The sequence below is a fragment of the Camellia sinensis genome, chromosome 10 (genome assembly GCF_055761805.1).
Source record: "Camellia sinensis isolate YWXY chromosome 10, ASM5576180v1, whole genome shotgun sequence".
Classification (NCBI taxonomy): Eukaryota; Viridiplantae; Streptophyta; class Magnoliopsida; order Ericales; family Theaceae; genus Camellia; species Camellia sinensis.
In genome coordinates this window covers 65,543,896-65,571,095 of record NC_138970.1, presented here as the reverse complement: position 1 = coordinate 65,571,095, position 27,200 = coordinate 65,543,896, and the positions used below count along the sequence as shown (strand labels likewise).

The 27,200-nt window shown below is 42.9% G+C and overlaps 1 long non-coding RNA gene across 2 annotated transcripts; it reads left to right on the top strand.

Moving 5' to 3' along the window:
• The first annotated feature begins 13,711 nt into the window (after window positions 1-13,711).
• Window positions 13,712-25,622, top strand: LOC114304688 (uncharacterized). 2 transcript variants are annotated; one of them, XR_014342136.1, is made up of 2 exons: window positions 13,712-13,889; window positions 24,393-25,622. It is a non-coding gene; the product is annotated as an uncharacterized LOC114304688 (long non-coding RNA). The 2 variants fall into 2 exon arrangements; XR_014342135.1 differs by having other exon boundaries at window positions 24,373-25,622.
• The last annotated feature ends 1,578 nt before the right edge of the window (window positions 25,623-27,200 follow it).

The following is a 27,200-nucleotide window of genomic DNA, read 5'->3' as shown; positions in this document are numbered from 1 at the left end:
AATTAACATGCATGACAATGCAAAATGCAATGAGATGCGCAAAACAGCGCGACGGAATGCAATGCACAAAACAGTGCGACGATTTGAAATGCACAAAACAGTGCGACGGTTTGAAATGCACAAAACAGTGCGACGACCAGTGTGATACGCACGCCGCACGGAATGTAAACGGGCTTGAATGCGCAACAACGCACGTATTCCGGAATGCATGACAATGCATGGAATGGAAATGCAATGATGATGCATGAGAAATATGCACGACAATGCAAAGGGGTGCGTATTGCAACGCATGTAACACGTGCATAACAATGCAAATGTGTGGCGCACGATAGTGCGATGTAATGCATCGAAGTAGAGTGATGAACTTGTGCAACACACATGGGGTAACTTTTGAATTCAAAAGGATACAAAAAGGATACACCTTGCACGAATTCGAGTGCCACGCACTGGAGACACGGCCTGCGGTCAGAACGAAGGCCGGTTGAACGTCGGAGATGCACTTTCTTGCACTTTCTTGAGCTATGAAGACCACAAACTTCTCATATGGCCTAACCAAGGCTGTGGGAACCCCACCGGCCGAAAGGGGAGGCCACCGGCTGGCCACCGGCACAAAAACAATTCTATCGGCACAAAAAAGTGCCGGCCGGCACAAAACATTGCCGACCGGCAAACAGTTGCTGGTGCGGGGCAGTTTTGTCTTTTCACCTTGGGTGTTATAAAATAGGGCTTCAAGCCCTATTTTCTCATTCTCTCCACGCCGAAAACTCTTGCTCTCTCTCTCTAGAGTGCTTCTCTCTCATTTTTCGCCCGTTTCTTTGCGTTCTACGCTCGTTTCGTCGTCGGATTCGCGATCCTCTTCGCGTTTCGGACATTTTTCACCGATCACATTCTCGTTTCGGTGCCTCGTTCGGCGTTCTCGCCTTTTCGGGGTTTGTTCCCCTCACTTTCCTCTTCATTTCCGTGCCTCTTCACATTCCGGCCTTCCCGGCCATTTCCGACCCTCTCAGAAGTTGACTTTTTAGTTGACTCTTCGTATTCCGGCTCGGTTTTCCTTTTCCGGCCATTTTCACACCGCTCTCTACATGGCGGACGACATTCCACGTGGCGGGACTCCCCCGGACCACGAGATGGATCCCGGGGTCGAGCTCTTACCACTGAGCGAGCGCCCGTTCGAGCCGGCGACCTACCAGCCGGCGATCCACGTTCTGCCCCCAGACGGCCTGCGTCAGTTCCGGAGCTTTGAGAGGTACGCGGCGCCTGAGCTACTACTACGCGAGCCTACCTCCCACCTTTCATTCGGCACTTCCGAGGTAACTCTTCATCTTCTGCTTTACTTTCTGCAATGTAGGATACAAAACTGCCATAGTTAGCTGTACTCTCTAACTGCTGAAATCTGATATGCCGTAAACCGTAGTTGACTGTAAACATACATACAACTGATATCTGCTTGAGACTGACACATGCACACACACTGCACTAGCCCTGAATCACCCAAACACACGGCACCCACTGTATTTCACTGCATACACACTGGCACCCAGTATTTGTCTGAATCTGTCAAACTTGCACATACGCCACATCTGTTCTGAAACACTCAAACACACTGACGCAGCATACGTATTTCACTGTAAGCACACCGATACCCGGTATTTTCCTGAATCTGACAAACTTGCATACATGCCATATCTGTCCTTTCAAAACTGCATTTTGAATGTTGTCTTGCAATTGTTGTTTTCTGTTTGCAGGAGGGTTCCCATACCATTCGCGGGTATGGGAATACTGGTGCGCGGGAGTGGTATGATGAGCTCCCTGATGCGGTCCAGTGCATCGTGGATCGAGCGGGCTTCGGCACCTTCTGCCGAGGGCTCTCTAGGTTGTCCACATGCAGACCTCTCCTTGCTGCTTTGGCGGAGAGGTGGTGGGACACCACCGATTCTTTCCATTTTTCTGCCGCAGGGGACATGACGATGACCCCTTATGACTTCTCGATGCTCACAGGAATCGGGGTAGGGGGGGATCCGATCCCTTTCGACACAGACATGGATGAGTGGACCGCCGCTCAGGTCCATCTACTGGGGGAGGCCCCACCGCTAGCTCGTCCAGGCTTCGTCCGATACTCCTGGTTCGAGACACAGTTCCGGGTCCAGCTCGCATTGGGGGAGGAGACTCAGATGACCGAGGAGGACGTGGAGAGGTATGCTCGCGGCTTCCTCATGTTCCTGTTCGGGACTACTATCTTCGCCGACCGGGCGAACACCGTGCCTCTCTGCCTTCTCAGCGCACTGGTGGACGTCCGGGATATCTTGCACTACGATTGGGGCGGCGCTGCTCTGGCCACCCTGTACGGATATATGAGCTCGGCTTCTCGTGGCAGCGGCCAGCTGCTTGGAGGTTACTGGCGGGCTTGGGAGGTACATTTCTTCTCCACTTTTTCATTTCTGTCTCGTACTTTCTGTACTCAGCACACTGCACACACTGCGGTCTGCTTTACACTTACTGTATACTGTACACACGGCACACACATACATTCTGCTTTACACTGACCGTACACTGCTCACACTGTACACTGCACACAATACACTGCACACAATACATGGCTCTACCATTTCTGCTTTATTCTGTATATCCTGCTTTATCTGATGGTCATACTGACATCTGTTTTGCAGTTGTGGGTTTACGCCTACTTCCCTAGGCTTGCACCCGTACCAGTTGCGGAGCCTCCTCCGGCTGTCCCGTTCTTGAGTCATTTCGACGGGCGATGCACCCGGCGACTGCGGGAGACGTTCGGCTTCTTCCGCCGATATTTCGACACCATCACCCCCACAGAGGTATGCTTTACTTTTAGTTCGTTTAGCTTCGCTTTCCTACTGCATATTTCAATAACAGTAGATAACAAACTGTCTGTCACTTTCAGATCACTTGGCGGCCATGGGCTTCCTTGCCGTCGGCGATGCGGGGTCGGTTCCCTGGTGCTGAGGAGACCTCGCGTTTCCGGATCTTGCTAGAGGGCCCGGTCTGTCGGGCTTGGTACCTGGGGGAGCGTTTTCTACGCCAGACGCGCGGGTTACCTGAGCAGATAGTCCCGGCTCACCCTCCTGCAGAGATGAGGGAGACCGAGGGGCTGACCCCTGAGTAGCTGGATGATTACTCCATCGGCTGGGAGGAGGCCGGCTTCCGAGGCACCGGCGACTACCAGGAGTACGTGCGGACGTACCTGATGCGCCCCCTGAGCGGCCGTCGAGCAGAGGGGGCCAGGCCTATAGCATCGGCGGCTGAGGCCGGAGCGGGAGCAGGGGCTGGATCTTCGAGGAGGGCCCGGGTCTGTGGCAGGGGTAGAGTGCGGGGAGGATGAGGAGCTGGCTGGCCTGCCCTGCCCGCTGTACTGACTTTCCAGGGGCAGGGTGGGTCGACCTACCAGATCCCCTTCGCCCCTCCACCGGCTGGGCACGAGTTCGTTGACGTCCCCGACTTACCGCCGGTATGTTCTACTGCATTTTGTATAGTCATTCATTTCAGTTTACTTGATATTCCACAGAATACTGATATATCTGACACTTTTGCAGGCTTCTTCTGAGTACACCCGTCAGTCGTTGGCGATGAATGCCTCGATGATGGGGATGCTCCAGCGGACATTTGACCTCCTGGCCGTCTACAGCATACCGGTATGTCCTTCTGACACTGGCCTCAAACCATTCATACACTGATTCACATAATCTGATGCACGGCACAACACGTGATACACTGATTTCACAGTATCTGGACACTGCATACACTGCATTCTGCACCGTACCCTACACTGATAAACTGTTCACGGCATTCATACACTGCACTCATATACTGCATTCTGCATTGCTAAACTGCTCACGGCACTCATACACTGTACTCACACACTGTATTCTGCACCTTTAAACTGTCTATAGTATACTGATGCATTTCCCTGTCGTGTACTTTGCAGCCTCCTTTCCAGATTCCCATGGCAGGAGGTGCTCCAGGTAGACCTTCTGTCCCTGCTCGGGGGAGAGATGAGGAGGGCAGGATATTTCCCCGCACCAGGGGAGGACGTACTCATGTCGGGAGTAGCTCACGAGCTCCAGTCCCGGACGATGATGACGACGAGGAGTCAGAGGCGGAGGCAGGGTCATCGGAGGAGGAGACCGCAGACGGTTCTAGCTCGGGCTCTGATGACGATGCTGATGATGCTCCTGGACCCTCGTCCAGGAAGAGGACTAGGACGGACTGACGGCCCTTGGAGTGCTCGACATGGATGCAGATTTTTGCTATCTTCTTCTTTCTTGTACTTTTCTTTTTGTTGGTAGATAAATTACCTTGTACTGCCGCAGGCAGATTTTGTTTCCAAAACTTTGTACATTTGAAAAGATAATTAAATGAAACGGACTTTTTATCTGAAAAAGTGTTTACATTTACACATTTCATGCATTGCATCGCATCTCATCATGTTACACCTCAATGTAAATGGAATTGATTGGTTGTCTGAAAATTAAATGCTTGCACTGTAATAATCAGATAACTAAAACAGCCAACAGCAAAAATAACCCAAGCAACCCACTGCCTGATTCTGGACACACAGTCCTTACTCTGTTTGGGGATTAATCTGCATACAGCCCATAACACAACATTCGGTTCATCCTGCGCACAGCAAATTCTCAAACAAACGGCCCAATCTGACAAGACGGACCTCAAAGATGGAATCGGTTGGAGTCAAAACACATTCAAATGTAGAGAATGGCACAGCATTCTGAGCATAGATGATTTTTGAAATCGAATGAGGGTTTTTCAAACCGGGATATCGAGCCCTCAACTGAACACAGCAGGGAGGACTCAAATATAAAGGTACACGACCTAATCACAACGAGACACGCTCGGGAGAGACTCAAAACAAAAGACGAGACCGCCAAATCAAAAAGAGACACGACACACAGGCGCGTAAACGAAGATGGGGGGACCTCGGACCACGAGGAGCCAGTTCAATCTGGGTATTGTTTCCCACCCTTTCTGATTTGTGATCCTCACATCACTCGACTCTCAAGCTCGGATTTTCTCTCAAAACCCTTTTCCTCACTTTTCTCTCAACTTACACCTCTCTATTCTTCAATCTCTCATTTTCCATCCCTCCCCTGGGTGATTAATGGATGAATAGGAAGTTGCGGGTTCACGCCGAACACTGTTAGCTCACAGCTATTTCTGCTGGCGGGCAGAGCGCCCTTCTGGCAAGTACGTTGGTGATGGGGGAAAGACAGAACACCTGGCTCAACTGTGCCCCTAGTTCATCATTTTAACCATTTTTTCGTTTTTGCTTTCTACCAAAACAAATTTTGATCAAAATAAGAGTCGGATTAACGTACTTGTTCGATTTTTGATTTGAAAACCGTGCAAGTCAAGCTGTAAGCACTGAAAGTTTTCCTTTTTGGATCCAAGACAACGGTCCAGTTTTGAAAAATGGAATAGTTTTCGAGAAAATAGTCAACCTCAGTAAAAATTTTCAAAAACTATTTTTCAAACAGCTGATGCTCAACAAGCATGAAACTTACTCTTCGAGACACGCAACCTCGGATCGGAGGCAATGGAAAATTGCCCCTGGTTTGAAGGGGGGTGGGAGGCAACGGAAAGTTGCCCCTAGTTTGGAAAGCGGCTCACAGCGGCTCGTGGCAACGGAAAGTTGCCCCTTGTTTGGGATGGTGCCGCAGCAATCTGCAGACAGTCTCCATTGGCGGTGGTCGAACTCTCAGACACAGCGATGACGAAGACGGTCACAACACATATATGGACACAATCACCTTGAAGGGTGTTGACCACTGGGCTTTGAGGATGAAACCGAAACCATTGCATGGACTGAGACGCTTATGAAAGCGTTGGGGGCTGGACTTCATGATGAAGTTGCCTACGTATCCCAAACGTGGGAATCAAGCCTTACGTAGTTCCGGTTGAGGTCCACTCGGGTATTTTAACCTTCACTTTTTTTAGGCTCTCACTTTTGCCAAGGCGCCCAATGCGGGTTTTCGACCTTGCGAGCTTCTTTCCATTTTCTATTTCTTTTTCTTTTTGCATTTTTCTTTTTCTTTTTCTTTTTTGTTTTGTTTTTTCTTTTCTTTTCTTCTTTTTTGTATTTTTGCTTTTTTTGTATTTTTCTCTTGCTCTAACTTTTGCCTGGGCCGCCCTTCCGGGTTTTCGACCCAGCGAGCCTCTCAAAGGGTAAAAGTGTAGCAAGTCCATGCCAAATGTTTTTTTTTTTTTTGAAATTGAAGCCTCTCTGTGTCCAGGAGAACGGCTGTTGCACTGATTTGCGGAGGAATCCATCAGGGTTACTCTACGAGCTTCTTCCGGCGAGATCCACTCCTTCTGATTTGGCTTTGGTGCCTCTTGCTCGAGGGCTACTTCAAAACTGACCACACGGGCCTTTCACGGCGTTTGTCCGTTGAACTTTCTGAACATTCTGAACGGGTTCAAGGTCGGAAAACAAATAGGTTGAATCTTGAGGCTAAGAGCGATCCTAGGCTGCGCAATCTCAAGAGCGATTCCACACAGGTCTTCGCAGGGCCGCGTAAAACATTTGCTTTTGAAAGTTTTTAAGAAAGCGACAAATCGCTCGCGCCGAAGATAGTGTGGAACCAATCTGGATCAGGCCAGGGTCCTTCTCAGTACTCGCGCCGACAAACATGATTTCATTCATAAAAAGGCTCAGCGCACCTCTCTTTCTCTCAAAATGATCAAAATTTTACAAATCCCGAGGAATTCCTTCCTCTTCGTTTTCATCACCGCAGTGTTCAAAAAGTTTTTTTTTTGAAAAACTTAGGTTAATACAATGAGTTTGGCGCACAGGAGAGCAGGCGAGATGTACTGTCAGTCCATTCAAATTCTCTGGCACTTATGCTGAAAGCAAGCATGAAGTTTGAAATAGCAACAGCTATTTCAATCGGCTCCGTTGGTGCAACTGGCCCCTTGGCAGACATAGACTCAAAACAAAAACAAATAATTACAAAACAAGACGGTGTTCGAGGCAACAACCCCTGAATCACCTGGTATTATATACAACGGGGACTGACTTGATACAACAAAACAGACCCTTAAGCAAAAAAGACTGACTCAAGACAAAGAGACAGACTCAAAACAAAAGACTGACTCGATATCCAAGCCAGGATTTACAAAACTCGGTTCACCGATGCTCAAAAATGCGTGCCAGACGCTTCATCCAAAATGTACCAAATGTTGCCCGCAGGCGGTCCACTTCACATACTCGCAGTATCTGAGCCCTCGAAATCCAATAACTGAGTGGTGACGGGCTTGCCCGAGGTGGGTGGTAGGATAACCTTGTTATCGATCAAATCCTGCACTTCATGACGAAGGCGGGAACATCCATCGGTACTATGACCGGACTGTTGATGGTACGCGCAGTACAAGGTAGCATCATGAGTGGCGGGGAGATTCTTCGGGAGTGGCCGGGGCTCCAAAGGCTTAAGATGCCCATTCTTCGCCAATATTAGCAATGCCCTAGACAAAGGCATGTGGAGGTCGTGAAAGACCCTGCGCCCTCGGGGCAGGTACTTTGCAGTTTGAGGATTCTTGCCAGATGCGCTGGCGAAAGGATCGGCTGGCGCTGCCTTGGCTTTTTGAACCTTTCCCGGTGCAGGGTTGGGAACTACAGGAACTGTCTGGGCATGACGGGGCCCATCCCGTTTTTCTGCCTGGCTTGAACTGCCTTTGATTGGAGCGGGGAAAGCATCATCTACAGCTTTGGTCACTATTGCAGATGTTTGTTGCTTGCTCATCCCTCTGGCCTTCAGAGCGTCGACTGCCCACAGCAGTTGCTCAATGGGGTCGGCGTCTACCTTTGCCTTGTCTTTTCCCCTGGCCTCAGCCTGATCGAGGGTCTGGGTTGGTGCTGGCATGTCGTGGCTATAGCCGGAAGCCACCTCTGGCTGGCTGAGCTCTATCACAATCCGCCCCAGTAGCGGGGGCTCCTGTGGTACAAAATTCCCGGCATACGGCGCCGTTGGCGGTGAAGCCGACATTCCATAGGCGAGGTCTGCCACAGACCTTTGGAGATCGCCTATCATCCCCATCAATTCGAAGGTGGTGGGCTCACGAGCCTGATATAACTGGGGAGCCTAGACTGGGTGCACAACAGGCATCCTGGGTGGGTGTGACATACTAATGCTGGCCTCATTCTGCGGAGTGGTTCCCTGCTCCGATACAGCTGCCATAATCACAATTTCTTCTGAACTTTGTGCCGCCATAAATCCTGCCTCAGCAAGGGGGGACACTGGTTGTTCTGTATCAACTCTACAACTCTCTGAACTGAAAGAAAAACAGACAGCATTTTAGCCCAAACTGATCGAACACGGGTGTAGCCAAACAACTGTACCCTACTGCTGATCACTGTTCCCAGAAGTCACTGTTCCCGAAAACTGAACCGATACCCGCGGATAACTGATTCTCACAACTGATACTGATACTGGTGTCCCCAGGTTTGATACTCAAACTCGCAAACTGATATGTGCGTTCCTGTAGAGCAACACTCTAAAAGCACATAGCAAGTAAAGAGAACAAAACACCCCTATGTTGGGGTAGGGTTTCCCTGTCCTATTTTGTCAGGAGCTAGGGTTTCACTATGCACACAGCGGTTTCAAACAACCTAACATCGGGTGAGCAACCTGTCCTAGTTTGGAAGGGTCACTATGGATTCCGAATATGCACTAGGTCGAATGGTCAAAAAGGGTGCCCCGATAAAACCGGGGTTTGTGTTCCCATGCTGTCAGAGCCCATAACCGGTCAGCCTTATGGTCATGCCTTGACAAGACAAGCCTCCAGCAAACCGTTCGGGAATGGCAGATGGCAAACACTGTGTTCCTACGCGCACCAATGCACATGCAATGCAAAGAGACACATAAATGAAATCAAAATAGGATATCACGAGTTCGAGTCAAGCTCTCTAAATTCCCCAGCAGAGTCGCCAGAAACTGTAGACGCGCCCGCGTGGGCCTCTTGCTACTACAGTTCGGACTCGATTTGTGTCATAGTTCTTAATCTGAACCAAAGAGTCCAAATCTGGCAAATCGTTTTGAGAAACAGATTTTTGAAAAAGTAGTGCCAAACATGGACTGCTTTGCCAGATACAGAGTCGCCACCTAAATATTTTTTATGGGAGAATTTAGGAAACCCTGACTCGGTGCCGAAGGCCACATGTCCGTCATCACCGGAGTTGTCTCGGCTCGGGAGCGTGGGTACGATCGGGGAAGGTCAGCTATGAGCACCCCCTTTCGCCCGGTCCGAAGACCGGCCTCTACTAACCATGATATCCGTTTTTGAAAACTTTACGTGTTCTTAAACCAATTATTAGCCTAGAATCACTATGTTATGTGCACAGCAAACAAGTATAGACTAGATTGCCTAATTTGGAAATAAACATTGCATATCCGTTCGGTTTGAAAATGCTTTGGAATTTGCTACTCGCAAGTAGGCTAAAATGCAGATTTCAACGAGTTTTTCCAACTCAAACAATCCAACCTTCACCCACAGGCATTCAAGCAATTTAACACATAAGCATCTAGCCTCATGTTAAGCATGCTGACATGGCAACATTCACACTCATGTGATATGCTAAAGCGGAAATACTTACATGGTACTCCGTGCCAAAACAAAGAACTTGTTGGCAAACATGCATGATCCAAGTCCATGTGAAGTGCCTAATGCATCGCATACAAAATGTTGCTAGAATAGGCTCGGCTATCCTAAATATGTCATGTGAAAATGCGCAATTATCACGTATTCAGTTTGGGAGTTGAAGTATTGATGCAATTAGCATGATGTACCGAGCCTAATGCATGCAATACAAATGCATGGATGCACACATGCATAGCATAAGGTATGCTAAATTAAACGTGCCCTAATCTACCATCATAAGCAGGTAAATAAAAAAGGAAGAAAGACGTGAGGTTGGAAGACATGCACACACTTACGCACACTTATTACAGATTTGCCCTCGCTCGGAGGGACCGAATAAATATTACAAATTAATTAACTACGCAAGCTAATTAATATTACAAATTAACTAATTTAATTAACAAATTAAAATAGACTAAGAAAAGCAGTAAACGCCTCGGGAAGCGCGCCACCATGCGCAAGCTGCCTCTGTTTTCCTTCCTTCCCTCCTCTGGAGGCTGTCAAAACCTCAGGACTGCATCCTTGGACAGAGGGGATCGCCATCGGCTGAATGAAACTTCCACCGGCAGTGTAGTATGGCCATCGGCACAAAATAGGGTCTGTCGGCAGAGAAAATAGTGCCGGTCGGCACATTACACTGCCGGTCGGCAGAGTATTCCTGCAGAACCTGCAACTCACAGCAACAGAGGGCAAAACAAGGCATGGCAGCATATTTCAAGGCATGTATGCACCAACCATGTCTCTTATCATTGTAATGACTCAAAGGGACATGTATCTCGGTTCTCGGACCACCAATCACGCATTTCCATGCATGATGGCCCAAAAGTTTGCAACTTTGATTTCAAATGCATGCAAACCAATCAAACAAATTAGGCCCAATTCCTATCACCAATTCAAGGAACAAGGCATGCATGTAAGATGCAATGCAACCTAAGCATGCAAGCTAAGGATGCAACATGACATGGCAAAACACTCATGCAATCATGCAAGCTTACACATGGCAATGCAAATGGGTGGCAAGATGGACTTATACATGAATTAGGCAACTCTAATAAGGCCTAAAACAGTGGCCATAGTGCTATAAAATGAGGGCTAAATGGCATGCACACACACATGCACATAAGGACCAACACTTGAGCACAAATCAAACAACATTCAAGCACACTTGAAAAGGATAAACAAGAGCAATTAGCATGCATTATAAGCTCTAAAATCATGCTAATACATGGTGCCAAACCAAGCAACAAACCAAGCCAAGCATGCACCAAAAAGGCTTAAGTGTTCAAAGCAAATTAATGAGGCAATGAACTACACTTAACATGCCCAAACAAGGCATGCAAAGAGGGACCAAAATCAGAGGTCTAGCATGCTAAAACGAAGCTAAAGGACTACTTAGATGGCATCTAAATGGCCCAAATAAAAAGGCATACACCATGGCCAAAACATGGAGCATTGCAACACATGCTTTCAAAGCATTAAAGAGACATGCAAGGCAATCAAGCAAGCATGGAAATGGGACTGAAATGGCATGTAGGATGATTCCAAATCATCAAAACAATGCAAAGATGACATGCTACACATGCACATACTCAAGGCCAACAAGCCCAAATACAAAGGAGCTATATAATGCATGCAAAGATCAACCCAAACGACTATGGACAGAGCTAAAACATGGCAAAATAAGCACATAAACTTCACAAATACAAGCCTAAAACATGCTCCAACAAAGGCTAACAACCTAGAACATGTCAAGGCACAAATAAGGCATTACATGGCAACTATGCTAAACCTGCATGGAGTTCCAAAACCAACTTGAAATCATGTTATATCATGGATATATAAGCATGAAAAACAAACCAAACATGCTCAACACACACTCAAGCATAGACTTCCTTAAGAGGCCAAAATGTGTCCTTTTCAAGGACAACAAGGAGAGGGGGTGGCCCTCTCCTTCTTGGGACTTCAAAGCATCATCTTCACCACTGAAATCCCTCAAGATTTCAGTGGTGAAGAGACCTCAACACCAAAATCCCGAAGCTAGCACAAAATGGCTCAAAATGAGGCCTTTTGAGGCCTAAGGGTGGTCAACAACCCTCAAACAACAAAACACTCTTAATGAACAATAAAGAGGGCCTAAAAACAGAACTTTTTTATGTTATACAATAATCACAAAAACAGCTCTAAGACTAGTAGAAAATTGATGCAAGAATGGGGAAAAAAGGACTAGGATCTCACCCTTGATGCCTTCTTCACAAATGATGCTCCAATGGCCTCCTTTGGCTCCAAACCAGTCAAGGAACTCAAGAACAAGACCTTAGAACCTCAGCTCCAAGAGGAAGGTGAAACACTAGGTGTTTGTGTGCAATAGTGAGACACAAAACAGCTAGTGAGCAAAATGAGAGGGAAAGAGAGATAGATGTTTGTATCTAACCCTAACCCTAGAAAACCAGAGCTCTCCTCTGTATTTTCCTCTCTCAAAAATGTCTAAAGCCTCTCCTTCTTGCCTTAGAGAGAGCCCTCTCTATATGCCTCTTGTAAAGCTTACAAGACAAGCTTTGCAAGAGGGAGATCCCTCCATACACGTGTATGGAGGGGAGTAAAAGCAATACAGCTGTCTAAAAATATCTGCAGAAGCAGATGAACAGCAATCGGCCGGCCAAAAATGCCATCTTGGCCAAAAAAAGTGCCGACCAGCACAAAAAAGTGCTGACCGGCAACAAATAGTGCCGGCCGGCAAACTATATTGCCGATGGCAGCAAAAACCAGCCGGTGGCATCTAGCCACTGCCGGTGATGGGTAGGGATGGTCTACAAGCCCCACTCTGCCTCTCAAAGGCAAGATGCAAGTGTTTGGTGCAAAACCAGACACTAAACGGTCGAGTTCGGAGATCCTGAGGCAAGGCACGCGAGTCGAGGCCTCCGGGAACTCCAAACGAACACAAACATGGATAATCACCGAGTGTTCAAACGGTGACGTCCAAGTCTTGAGGACGGTCAAAAATGGGGTGTCTACATTGGGTAAGTCAATGAACCAAGTGTGTGGGCCATGTTACCATTAATCATTAGGTCTTCCATGGACACAGTTTCTAGCATAAGCTTTGAAGCTAGCAAATTCAGTCTGTGAAGGCTATTCTGACACAAGCTATTCACAATACTCCGTCCCACCTTTTGACAGTTCGATCAATGGACATAAGAGAAAGCAGGCCACTGAAGGAACTCAGTATGAGAATTTCATCCAACCCAAGAAGAAGGTAACTAATAGAGATGATCAATGGAGCGACGACAAAACTGAATCGAATTTATGTATCACAAACCAATCTGAAGGTAACAACTTCAACACCAACCAATGGAATTCTATAATCTAAAGAGTTTAATCATTTAGACTTCGCAGAAGGTGAGTGAAGTAATGAGGAAACCATATGGATATAACATCTAGGTGTTTTTCTGGAAGTGACTCATTACAAGAAATTAGGGATTTAATGGCATTTAATTAACGACATTTTATTAAACGTCACGTTTTCTAATTTTAACGGCGTTTTATAATCGCCGCATATCTTTTTAACCAAAACGATACCGTTTTCTAATTGAACGCATTTGAAACGTCTCCAAATGCTGTAGGTACACGTGCCTCTTTTTGAAACCCTTATTTTGAATGAGCCCTTTCTCTCTCTCTCAACCCTCATACGCACAAATCTATCTCTCTCTCTCTCTCAGCGATGAAGAAGACGAAGGAGATTACTCTAGGAAGAAGTTTTGTCTCTCAAAAGATCAATTGGCTGTTGAAGAGAGCTTCAAAGAACACAACATGCTCAATCCTATAAGTATACATAACACTGAGTCTTAGCTTGAATACGCACACATCTCTCTTCCTCTCTCTCAACCCTTATACGCACACATTTCTTCATCGAAGCTCCATCTACACCGGCGATTTCGAAGATTCAGATCGATTTCGAAGCTTCATCGCCACTGTCATCTGCACCGGCGAGGTAGCGAGCTCCACTATCTCTCTCTCTCTCTCTCTCTCTCTCTCTCTTTAGATCTATGAGATCAATGTTTTGAAGGCATTCTTACTTGATCCTCATTTGCAGAGATTCAGAGAGAGGCATTCTGACTTGATCCTCATTTACTGAAATCAATGTTTTAAGGAATTCTTACTTGATCCTCAAGCTCCAATGGTTGCGAATAGTTTGCTTTGTTTTTGAACTTTAATCGGTACTCTCTCTCTCTCTCTCTCTCTCTCTCTCTCTCTCTCTCTCTCTCTATTTCTTTCGAATTTTACTGCATGTATAACATTTGTACACATCAATATGTGTGTCTGTTGATTTGTTGAATTGCTTAATAAAAATAGATTGTTGAATTGTTGAAAGCTGGTCATGGCTAAGTAGATTGGATGGGAAGATGATGTGAAACTGAGTTTCTGAGGCCATATAAAAGACTTCCAAGAAATTGTACTTGCAAAGATCCCCTTTCGTAACCCCATGAATAGATTTGATCTGTTAGGTTCTTTTTTGAACTGAAAGAAACATCTACACTAATTTTCATATGACAATTTTATTTGGATAAATAGGACACAGTATTGGGCCAAAAAAGATGATAGTTCAACAAAAATTTAACCGTAATTGTGAATCAATATTCTGGAAATACATATTAGATCACAGAGCTTGTTAATTATTATATTGACACTGCAAAAATTAATGTATCACTGGTTTAATGTATCTGAAATCAGTTGGGCCATATCTCTAATAAAAATAGACAAAATGATTAACTCACAAGTTAGTAGTTGACTTGCTTCATATGCTAATCTTTTAATAATGTTCATGTGCAATTTGGTTCCATTTATGGCCTACAAAACTTCATGCCATTCCAAAGTGAAAAAATCACACACGAACATTTGCTGCTGCAAAGTGCTGACTCTCAAATACTGTTTTACCCAAAAAAAAAGGTCAAATAAAAACATCATTTGAAGGGAAAAATTACGGGATTGGAAGTATGAAAACTAATTTATTATGTAAGCTACAAATTGGTTGTCTTAGGTTTTTTTACAGCTCATAAAAACAATTTCTTAGCAAATGTGTCAAGAATGAAATATTCAGAATGGAACATCAGTTTTTTGCAAGGCCATCTATGTCCCACCATTGATTCTTGTTTGAGCTGCAACATAAACATATTATAGCGATCCTGGGTTTTACCCCTTGTTGTACAGTGATCCAGACTCGTTTCCGTAGATGTTAGCAGTTGTTTATATCTTGTTTACGTCCTTTCATACTTTGTATTTGAGTTATGGGATGTGATGGGCAGGTTTGTTACAGGATGGTTGCGTTTGGGATCCAAGTGTTGCTGCCCAGAACTTTGGACCTTCGCTCGAGCCAGGTTTTGTTCGCTCGAGCGAGAGTTGAGTTTTTGCGTCTGGAGGCTCGAGCCAGGGTTTCTTCGCTCGAGCGTGCGTCTGCGTCTCACCTGGACCTGAGAGCTGTAGTTTTTGGCTCGAGCGAGATTTCCTTCGCTCGAGCGAGAAAGGTGTATGTTTTCGAGTTCCTCGCTCGAGCGAGCATTCTGTCGCTCGAGCGTGCTTCTGGGTTGCAGACCTGAAGCTTCGAGTTTTTGGCTCGAGCGCGACTTTATTCGCTCGAGCGAGGTTTTCTTGTGTCTGGTCGCTCGAGCGACCAAGTCTTCGCTCGAGCGAGCATGTTTTATATCAACAGGCAGCAGCGGGCTTAACTTCACTTTTTCATCCCCTTTTTATTTTGAAACCCTAGATCCGAGACTCTCTCTCTATACTTACCTTCTCTCTAGGATTTCATCTCCCTCTAGTGTGAATCTATCCTAGGTCCTTTGTTAAAAAGATAGAGGGTGACTTGGGCATCGATTTAATCTGAAAATCTTTGGATTTGGAACACGTTGGTCTTTGGGTCTTCATCTCCGTTTGGGCTCAAACTTTGAGGTAGGGATAACCTACTCCATTTTATGAGCTTTGTCTTGGAATTTTAGCATTTTGATATGTTGGGGGGTTGTTGGGTAATTTTGAGAAAGTTTGGGCCTTTGCGTAATTTTACAAAAGTTGGGGTTTTAAATATATAAACCAATATGCATGTTAAGCATAGATAAATGAGATTAATGTTGGGGCATTGATGGAAATGGAACCTTAGGGTTGTTTTGTGAATTATGGTAATTTGCCCTAATTGGGTTATTTAATTAATGCATATAATTAATTAAAGAAAAATGAGGAATTGAATTGAGAATGTATGGGACTAAAGAGTGTAGTTGAATCCTTTATTGTTAATCTAGTTGAAATGTTGATATATTATCCATTTGTGCATTTGTTTCCTGTTTAGAAATAATTGCTTTGGGCTATCGGTGGAGGGTAGTGTTGATTGTTGTAGACAATGCATGATGATTAGGCAAACTAAAACTAATCAATTGGATGTGTCTTAGAGTATGACAGTTGATAGAATACATTAACTTTATGTATTGGTTGATTGTGCATATGACCAATGTGTTTATATGCATTATGTGTAGACGGTTGATAGAATACATTAATTTGATGTATTGATTGATTGTGCATATGATTCTGTGTTTATATGCATTGCTTGTGTATGGGAGGAGATGGGGGATGTACTCCACGGTTTAGGGGAAGATGGGGGATGTACCTCTAAACCGGTTAATGGTTGAGGGAAGATGGGGGATGGACCCGGGGATGCAGCTCATATGCTCTCCCATTGTAGTGATGATACAGCTCATACGCTTATCTATTGAAGTGTTGATGTAGCTCATATGCTTATCTATTGGAATGTTGATACAGCTCATATGCTTATCTGTTGTAGTAGTGATATAGCTCATATGCTTATCTATTGAAAAGATTGTTTGATTTGATATGGCACTAAAATGTATATCGTCATCGTTTGTGAAGTATGGAAGTAGTTTATGTGTTATTGATACAACACCAAAATGTGTATCCACCTTGAATTTCGAAAGTGTTCTAGTGATGAACTATAATCTCATCAAATGTTTTAGCCAGAGTATTGAGCCTTGTTTTCAAACTCAAAATTGAATAAGAAATGGAAAGCGAATTGTAACATAGACTCGACCGTCATGAAATTGTAATAAGATGTAAATGGAAGTGTAAGTGTTGACCATCTATCAGTTGCTAATCTCTTAGTCTTTGTTTATAATTGGTTTAGTATATTTCCACTGGGCTGTGGCTCACCTTATATGGGGACATCATTTTTAGGTGTAGGTATCATGTCACCTCTAAAGACATAGCTTGGGAGGTTAGAGGCGGACATACTTTGGTTTTCTCATTTTCCTTGATTGTATTACATATAGATTCAAGCCAAGGGCTTAATGTGTAATTGAGTTAGCACTCTCTTTTGTAACAAAGTGCTAACTTGGAAAGCTGTAAGCCCGTAGGGCATTTTTTCTTAATATGTAATACTTTTGAAATAAGATACTCTGATGAATAGATGAATGTGAACCTTTTATGTTTCAATGCATGTCTCTATGAATGGGTTTAATGTTATTATTTTGAGGGCGTGACAACTTGGTTTCAGAGCGTGCCGGGTTCGAATACTTTGGGTATGTGGGAAGTGATTAGTATCACAATGGGTTTGTCTCACTTGTTAGAGACCTAGATGTAATGTTATGTACTTATGTGATAACATGTTTATGTGATTATTTGGGTATGGAATGTAGTTTCTTGGATGTTGATTGGATCCTTGGGTTTCTGGGAATCCTGTTGGAAAGGCACTTGATCAATGCTGTTTCTAACCGGAACTCTAGTAACGTCTCGGGACTATCATTATCCGGAAATGAAATTCGTAAGTGCTTATGTGTTTATGTGCTTACGTGGAGTGAATTACAGTTGTCCATGTATCAGGACGCGAGTGTTTATTTTTGGCACATTTATGAATGTGCTAATACCCTTTGTTACTTATACTAGGATGCCTAGGCGAGGAAGTTGCGATTTCCCTCCTTCCGCTCAGGAAGAGTTGCGGAAACAGTTTGCGGAGTTACGCCAAGGTACTACACCTTTGGTGCGGTTCGAAAGATGGTTTGCTAACCTGTCGAGGTTTGCTCCAGAATTGGTGGAGACGGAGGACTTGCGTTGTTTCGAGTTTGAGAGTAAGCTGGGTGACGACATCCGTGTAAGGATAGCGGGATCTTTGCATAAAAGTTATAGTGTGCTTGTTGAGGCGGCTGCCCATGTAGAGGCTGCGGTGTTAGCAATGGGGCAGAGTGGGGAAGGAGCCACCTCGGCAACTCCTGTGACTCAGGGGGTTGGTAGGCCTTTTAAGAGGTAGAGAGGTTTAAACCCGCAACAGGGAGGTCGGGCTAGAACTACCCTTCCAGTGTCGGATTTGGGTTCGGGAGAACGTAAACAGAGGGGTGTCAGTTGTTTCAAATGTGGTCTACTAGGCCACAAGGTTTCGGGTTGCCCACAGAGGAAGGGGGCAGAGTTAGTAGTTCAACCAGTAGTTATACCACCAGGATCATCTAACCAGCCGGGTTTTGGGCCGATCAAATGCTCAGTGGGGAGGCAGTTGTTGGGGTCTTCATCAGCCCAGATTCTGAACCAGTCTCGTGCTCAGGCACCACCTACTTGTTGGATGTGTAATCAGCTGGGTCATATTCGACGTGTCTGTACTCAGTCGGGGGCTTCTTTAGGGTTTTGCAACCTAGCCAGGCTCAGTTTCATTCGATTGGGCAGGAACAGTATCGTTTTGGGGGACTAGCAGGCCAGATTGCGAGGGCCTCAGTAGAGTCGAGTTCCCAAGCCCCAGTTGGGGAAGTTTGTAGTTGTTCCAGGTGTGGACAGAGGGGGCACGTCAGTAGTTCTTGTCCGTGGCTTGTAAGCTCGTATGTTATCTTATGTTTGGAGATGACCAATTTTGGTAGTCCAACGAGGGACGACAGTGGTGGTAATACCGAGGGGTTGGTTTTGTTTTGACTAATCCGTTTTGTAACTGGTGAATTATCATTTTGTGGCCATTGGGTTCTGTTGTGTAACCAATGTGTTTTGGGAATGTTGAAACATCTAAACTGTTTATCTACCTATATACATATGCTTGCTTTGTTAATCTCCTTGGATTGGGTGGATTGGAACATGTTGTAGCTCTAAAATTTTATTAATGTGATAAGTTGCTATAAGACCATAAAATCTTTGGTAATAATGCATTCTTATGTGTGTGATTTGGTTTTGGGAAAATGAGGACTGATGAGCCATGTTTTCAAATTCGAAAGGATTATTGAGGGATGCGTATCTTAATCAGAATTACAAGGGGGCGAGAACAGTTATACTTGCCGGGTGTTCGAAATTTCATTAGTGTTGTCTAATTGATTTTATGCGTGTGAAAGTGATGTTTAACATGGTATAGTATGCGTCGAAGTTTCATTAGTGTTAGTCTACTGTCGCAGGAACTCCTCGAGAGGATGTGAAGTGTGAGATTAATACTAGGTATAGTATGTATCTAACATGGTACTTTACGAGGGCATAACGCATAATCTTGTTAGGATTAGACTTGTACCTCCGTGGTAGGTAACGTTGCCGAATTGGCATGTGTAATGATTGGTCGTTTCGATAGAGGGAGTGTTGGTCCCTATATAAGGGTGTGGCTGTTAACATCGGGAGTGGTGCGTTGTGAGTAGCTGGTGCTATATCTCAGGTAGTAGCTTATGGACGTTTCCTAAGTTTTTGAACTCCCTTACTTTGATCGGAAGTGATATGGTTGTACCTTAACACTGGTTAGGTCAGGGGATGCTGCCGTGAGGGTTGATTGGGCGTATAGCCCGTAGTTTGGGTGTGACCCATGAGCCGAGTCACTGTTGTGAGTCTTTTGTGAAGAAAGGTTTGGGATGTTAATGGGGAGGTTGAAGACCTTTACTACTCTGGGAATTTAGAATGGTGCATCTTTGAAAGCCTTATCGGCGACATGCGACGGTGTCGGGGTTGGTTCATAGTGGTTGTCTAGCGGTAGCATTGGCTAGTAGTTTGGCACGGAGGCTGGGTGTCTTGACTGTACTCTCGGGGTGAGTGACAAGTAAGATTTGGAATGAAGGGTGGACCCTATAGGTCGTTGGCGGATGAAGGTACTATGTTAGTTTGTGTTCGGGACGAGCGGTGACTGGGTAGTGGTGAATGTCACGGAGTAGCAAACCCTGTCAGTTAACTTAGTACGAGGGAAAGGGTATGCAAATTTTATTACTTCGAGCTCAATCGAGGTGGTGAGGGAAATCTCTAGATGAGAGAGTTTTGTACAGTGCGATGCGTGTTAGTGTGTGGTTCGTATGGTTTCTGAGTGAAATCGAGAGGTTAGATGTTTGGTAAAGTCAAGTCACTTTGACATTAGTGTCCGTCGTCCAGTTTGGATAGTGGCAACACAGGTGAGGTGGTAAGGTTGTGGAGAGTGAGTGAGGCACTCTGTTAGAATCATGTTGACTCGTTTGGTTCCTATTTGTGCATTATAAGGCACGAGAGTGTGCAACGTTATCCTTTAGGTCGTTACGTTGTTGGGAACTTCAAATGTTTAGGAGTCCCTTTCTTGAAAGTTCTGTTTTGAGTACAGCGTCATCAACGTGAGTATGACGGGTTTTGTGGGATGGCTATGTTGTGTTTCACTTGGGGTTTATTGGATACTCCTCGTAAACCAAGATGATTTTTGTTCAAGACCTTAAAATTTTTGGGGTAGTAATGTGCCGTAATATTGTTTCTTACCCGTGCTTCGTCTTACACCTGTTGTGTGAAAGTTGACTAGAAGCCTTGTGCACGAATGTTTCCGTGTTTCCTTTGTTGAGATATTAAGTACCAAATATTAGTTTAAGTATTGTGGGTAGTCGGGACGTGGTGGATGTCCCAAAACACTGTAGTGTTTGATTGTGCCTTACTATTATCATTGTTATCGAGTCTGGCTAAGCCGGACTTTTCCATTCATTAAGGTATTGTGAAAACGTAATGGGGTTGAGGAAACCACTTGGGTAAGTAAATTTCGGTTCCGAGAGAGAGGTATCTGGATCCATTGGTAGGTATTTGAACGTACGTTGAATATCTGGTTGTATTGACGAACTGTATGAACATTGCTTATGTTTCAGTCTATGGTAGCATTCTGGAGTATGTTTTGAAAATGGTAGTTAATTTGGCATTATATATGTTAAATGTGATGTGGGAATGCAAGTGTACCATTAACAGTGAGTGTGTTTCGGAATTGTGAACCATGCATGTTAGAAATTATTGAATTTGAAAGAAATGCATGTCGATAATGCATGTTATAGCATATATTGTAAATTGTCTCTTGAATAGAGATAGGGTGACCGGTAATGGGTTAGGTTGTTGAATACTAAATTATGTATTGTGGAGAAATTGATTCAATTTAAACGTTATGAGAAATTCCAATGAGAAATCTTGGCCAAATCAATTGAGAATGATTAGGTGTTGTGAGTAACACCGTGTTATGAGAAATGTTTACAAAACTCTTGGATTTCGCATGGGAAATGAAAATTTTATTTCGGAATGTTAACGTTGAAAACTTGATTATTTTTGAGAAAATGCCTTTTTAACCAGAGAATAATTTTCTATGTATTCATACAAAAGCTTGCATTAGTTGTTCTATTCGGGATTGTGATTTTGAGTAGTGACTTAGCTTGGAGCGCTAGTCGGTTGTTTTGATGAGTTATCTCGGAGAGGGTTTGGTTTTGTTAAAGTTTCATATGCCGGGGTGTTGTTTCTCTTTCGGATCATGTTTCCTCGTTAAGCCCTTCCCATGTGTAAAGGTAAGTGGACAATCAGTTGAGAGATTAACATCTTTGTATTGTGAGCTTTGTGATCAGTTGGTCTCGTCTTTTGTCGTTTCCTTAATTTCGGGGACGAAATTCTTTAAGGGGGGGAGGTTATAGCGATCCCGGGCTTTACCCCTTGTTGTACAGTGATCCGGACTCGTTTCCGTAGATGTTAGCAGTTGTTTATATCTTGTTTACGTCCTTTCATACTTTGCATTTGAGTTATGGGATGTGATGGGCAGGTTTGTTACAGGTTGGTTGTGTTTGGGATCCAAGTGTTGCTGCCCAGAATTTTGGACCTTCGCTCGAGCCAGGTTTTGGTCACTCAAGCGAGAGCTGAGTTTTTGTGTCTGGTGGCTCGAGCCAGGGTTTCTTCGCTCAAGCGTGCGTCTGTGTCTCACCTGGACCTGAGAGCTGTAGTTTTTGGCTCGAGCGAGCTTTCCTTCGCTCGAGCGAGAAAGGTGTATGTTTTCGAGTTCCTCGCTCGAGCCAGCATTCTGTCGCTCGAGCGTGCTTTTGGGTTGCAGACTTGAAGCTTCGAGTTTTTGGCTTGAGCGCGACTTTATTCGCTCGAGCGAGGTTTTCTTGTGTCTGGTCGCTCGAGCGACCAAGTCTTCGCTCGAGCGAGCATGTTTTATATCAGCAGGCAGCAGCGGGTTTAACTTCACTTTTTCATCCCCTTTTTATTTTGAAACCCTAGATCCGAGACTCTCTCTCTCTATACTTACCTTCTCTCTAGGATTTCATCTCCCTCTAGTGTGAATCTATCCTAGGTCCTTTGTTAAAAAGATAGAGGGTGACTTGGGCGTCGATTTAATCTGAAAAATCTTTGGATTTGGAACACGTTGGTCTTTGGGTCTTCATCTCCGTTTGGGCTCAAACTTCGAGGTAGGGATAACCTACTCCATCTTATGAGCTTTGTCTTTGAATTTTAGCATTTTGATATGTTGAGGGGTTATTGGGTAATTTTGAGAAAGTTTGGGCCTTTGTGTAATTTTACAAAAGTTGGGGTTTTAAATATATAAACCAATATGCATGTTAAGCATAGAGAAATGAGATTAAAGTTGGGGCATTGATGGAAATGGAACCTTAGGGTTGTTTTGTGAATTATGGTAATTTGCCCTAATTGGGTTATTTAATTAATGCATATAATTAATTAAAGAAAAATGAGGAATTGAATTGAGAATGTATGGGACTAAAGAGTGTAGTTGAATCCTTTATTGTTAATCTTGTTGAAATGTTGATATATTATCCATTTGTGCATTTATTTCTTGTTTAGAAATAATTGCTTTGGGCTACCGGTGGAGGGTAGTGTTGATTGTTGTAGACAATGCATGATGATTAGGCAAACTAAAACTAATCAATTGGATGTGTCTTAGAGTATGACAGTTGATAGAATACATTAACTTTATGTATTGGTTGATTGTGCATATGACCAATGTGTTTATATGCATTATGCGTATGACGGTTGATAGAATACATTAACTTTATGTATTGGTTGATTGTGCATATGACCAATGTGTTTATATGCATTATGTGTAGACGGTTGATAGAATACATTAATTTGATGTATTGATTGATTGTGTATATGATTCTGTGTTTATATGCATTGCTTGTGTATGGGAAGAGATGGGGGATGTACTCCATGATTTAGGGGAAGATGGGGGATGTACCTCTAAACCGGTTAATGGTTGAGGGAAGATGGGGGATGGACCCGGGGATGCAGCTCATATGCTCTCCCATTGTAGTGATGATACAGCTCATACGCTCATCTATTGAATTGTTGATGTAGCTCATATGCTTATCTATTGGAATGTTGATACAGCTCATATGCTTATCTGTTGTAGTAGTGATATAGCTCATATGTTTATCTATTGAAAAGATTGTTTGATTTGATATAGCACTAAAATGTATATCGTCATCGTTTGTGAAGTATGGAAGTAGTTTATGTGTTATTGATACAACACCAAAATGTGTATCCACCTTGAATTTCGAAAGTGTTCTAGTGATGAACTATAATCTCATCAAATGTTTTAGCCAGAGTATTGAGCCTTGTTTTCAAACTCAAAATTGAATAAGAAATGGAAAGCGAATTGTAACATAGACTCGACTGTCATGAAATTGTAATAAGATTTAAATGGAAGTGTAAGTGTTGACCATCTATCAGTTGCTAATCTCTTAGTCTTTGTTTATAATTGGTTTAGTATATTTCTACTGGGCTGTGGCTCATCCTATATGGGGACATCATTTTCAGGTGCAGGTATCATGTCACCTCTAAGGACATAGCTTGGGAGGCTTGAGGCGGACATACTTTGGTTGTCTCATTTTCCTTGATTGTATTACATATAGATTCAAGCCAAGGGCTTAGTGTGTAATTGAGTTAGCACTTTCTTTTGTAACCAAGTGTTAACTTGGAAAGCTGTAAGCCCGTAGGGCATTTTTTTTTAATATGTAATACTTTTGAAATAAGATACTCTGATGAATAGATGAATGTGAACCTTTTATGTTTCAATGCATGTCTCTATGAATGGGTTTAATGTTATTATTTTGAGTGCGTGACACATATGATAAATCAGAATGAAATATTCATAATAGTTTTTTTTTTTACTTTTAAACTTAGTGATTCTATTACTTTCTTTATTCTCTTATGGTGTTGGCTTATAGTGAATTTTGTCACCAAATTAAGCACCAGTTGTTACCACTAGACAGGTCAGATCATTGTCTGTTATGCAAAACTTGAGAGTAATTATTCTATAAGGTAAAGCTTCAAGGGGTGTTTGTCCCTAAAACTGGGGCAAGTCTTAGCATCTCTAGACTCAAAGTTCCTATAAAAAATACAGTTAAACAAAAAATACTATTATTCCGTTTTGAATGCAGTTTCTTTATAGATTATCATGTCCTTAATCTTATGTTTGTAGTTTCTTTATAGATATTATCTATGTGTTCTAGCTCCGACCATTCTTTTAGTGAAAATGAGCAATCAAGCTCTAGTAGTTCTAGTTCAGATGAGACTCAAGCCACACTCAAGATGAGAGTCATACCCGATCCACCGGCATCATGGCATCCACGGTACAGTCTTCCTACCACATCACGTAACGGTAGTACATCACATGGCTCTGTTTCAGCTAGTATGTATAAGCTTTGGGGTTGCTTGATATTTTCTTATGGTGTTTTTAGGTTAGATCTGTACTCCTATCTATCATAATGCATGGTTATTTTTTAAAAAATTGAGTTTGGATAATTAAAAGCATAATGTTATTTTTTAATCTTTGCTTAAATTGATAAGTTAGATGTAAGTTCATTTTTAAATTATTCTTGATATATATGCTCTTTCTTCATTGTTAAATCCAATATTAATATTGCTTAAATTGATAACTTAGATGTAAGTTCATTGTTAAATTGATAACTTAGATGTAGCTTCCTTCATTTTTTTTTGTTTTTTGTATATATATACTCTTTCTTCACTTGTTTCTTGTGATGTTTTCCTTTCATTTGTCGATGACTTTTTAACTGTTTAAAACAAATAATAGGGATTGAAAGAAGCACATCATATATGACATTAGATTAAATAGGGATTATATATATATATATTGTTTATATGCATTCAAGTATGTAACATTGTTGTTCTATTCAGGTTAGATCTGTAACTATATGGGAATTCTGGGCCAAAACATGAACTTTCTATGAACTGTCTATGAAGATAGGTAAAGTTTGAAAGTTCAAGGAGAGTATCAGTATTCAACCTTCAAATGCTGATAATACTCTTTCCCCTTTGCTGGAAGAAGTGCAATGAAATACACTTTACACTACCAACTCCAACCACTACCCACCACTAGCTCCGGCCAACACTTTCCACTTTACCTGTATTATTTTTGATAACATTGCTACATACTTGAACGCATATAAACAAAATCTTTTTGACATGTTTCTCAATTGATTTTCAAGTGGCAGTGGATTTTCTTAAATTTATTTTTATTCTTTTGGTTATGAGGAAAGCAAAAAGAAGGAAATATATTGGAAAACAGGGACACTCTGTACTGTTCATCTGTGTTGCCATGTTCAGTTGCTATGATATTGTTATCTAGCTTTGTTTAGGAGATCTTCTGAGATTTAGATCAACCCTCTCCTACTACATGCTGCTTTTTCCCATAGATTTGTCACTCTGCTTCATTTCTCTCTGCAAGCAAATCTTGATCAAATTTTCAGTGATTTGGTTAACCTAACAGGTTATCACCAAGGCTTGCTGTATGTATGTAGTCTAGTTTTGAAGGACATTTGGACTGCAAATGGCCAATTTTGCTTCTGGTTCTCTTTGAAGATTGATTCCTCGATTGATTGACTTTTAGCTCTTATAATTGAAGCCATGTTTATATTATTAAGAACTTGGACTATTATTAAGAACTTGTGATAAAATTGTAGCAGTAGCAGGATGCTTACATGTGCTTCATGTGCACTAATCACACCAATTTTCAATTTTGTGACAGTTTACTTTATGACATCTGAGATTGAGTAATAGTTGTTCTGTTTAGTCTTGACATTGGATTGGAACAATTTCCTTTAAATTTCCATCGTCAATCTTCAGCTTCTGTATGATATTGATTACTTTCTTGTTTTCTTTTTCCTTCTAAGATGCCTTTGCCTCATACTTTTAGATTTTGATTACTTTTTGTTTTCTTTTTGAATTTTTTTTATTTTTTTATTTTTATTTTTTTGCAAGTAATGGACATTAGGGAAAGAGAGATATAATGTGCTTTGCTTTTCTTATAGAAAAGTTGAGAAAATTACTATTATGAAAGGTTATTACACTACAGGAAATATGAGTTTTGACGACGTTCATTTAATGACGTTTTATTAAACGCCATATTTTATTATATTCGACGGCGTTTTCTAAACGTCACTTTTTTTAAAATATTAAAACGGTACCGTTTCAATAATAGAAGGCGTCTTAAAGCGCCTTTAAATGTCCTCTCTCTTTCTCCCTTAAATGGGCGAGCCTCTGAAGCCCTAATCTCTCACTCACTCATTTTGCAGCCCTAATCTTTTACTCACTGACTCTCTCGTTCGCTCTCTCTCTCAACCCTCTCAATGGATCAATTCATCTCAGAATGATACAATCTCAGTGATTCATCTTGGCTATTTCGATTTTGATTTCGAAGTTCATCTTATTTGGAATCCTCACGGCTTCAAATCTTGCCTCTCTCAACCCTCTCTAAGCCCTTATCATTCTCACAGATTCATCTTTGAGATTCAGAGCAATTTCGATTTCGAATCTCCACCGCCAGGACTGTCTGCACCGGCTCAATTTCTCTGATTTCGATTTCATCTGAATCTCTGATTTCAATTTCGATTTCGAAGCTCCACCGCCACCACCATCTGCACCAGCGAGGTATCGATTTCTCTGTCTCTCACAAGCTCTTCCTTCTGTCTCTCTCGATTTGGTTATTGAAATTGAAATTGTAATCAAGAACTATGAAATTGAAATTGATCGATCTGTGATTCCAGTTAAAAGAAAAAATCGATACGTGACTCATGATTATAATTTTTATTTATTTATTTTTTTTTCAATTGTTGTTTCTTCTTTTGTTTTCTTTCTTGTTTCTTTTTTGGGGGGTTGGCGTTTTGATATTTTTGTGGATTTTGTTCTTTAGAGTTTTCAATCTCTGTGAGAAGATAAGCATCATAATTTTGAATAAAGAGGTACCCTCTCTCTCTCTCTCTCTCTCTCTCTCTCGCGTCCATGATCATCAGTGTTTTCTA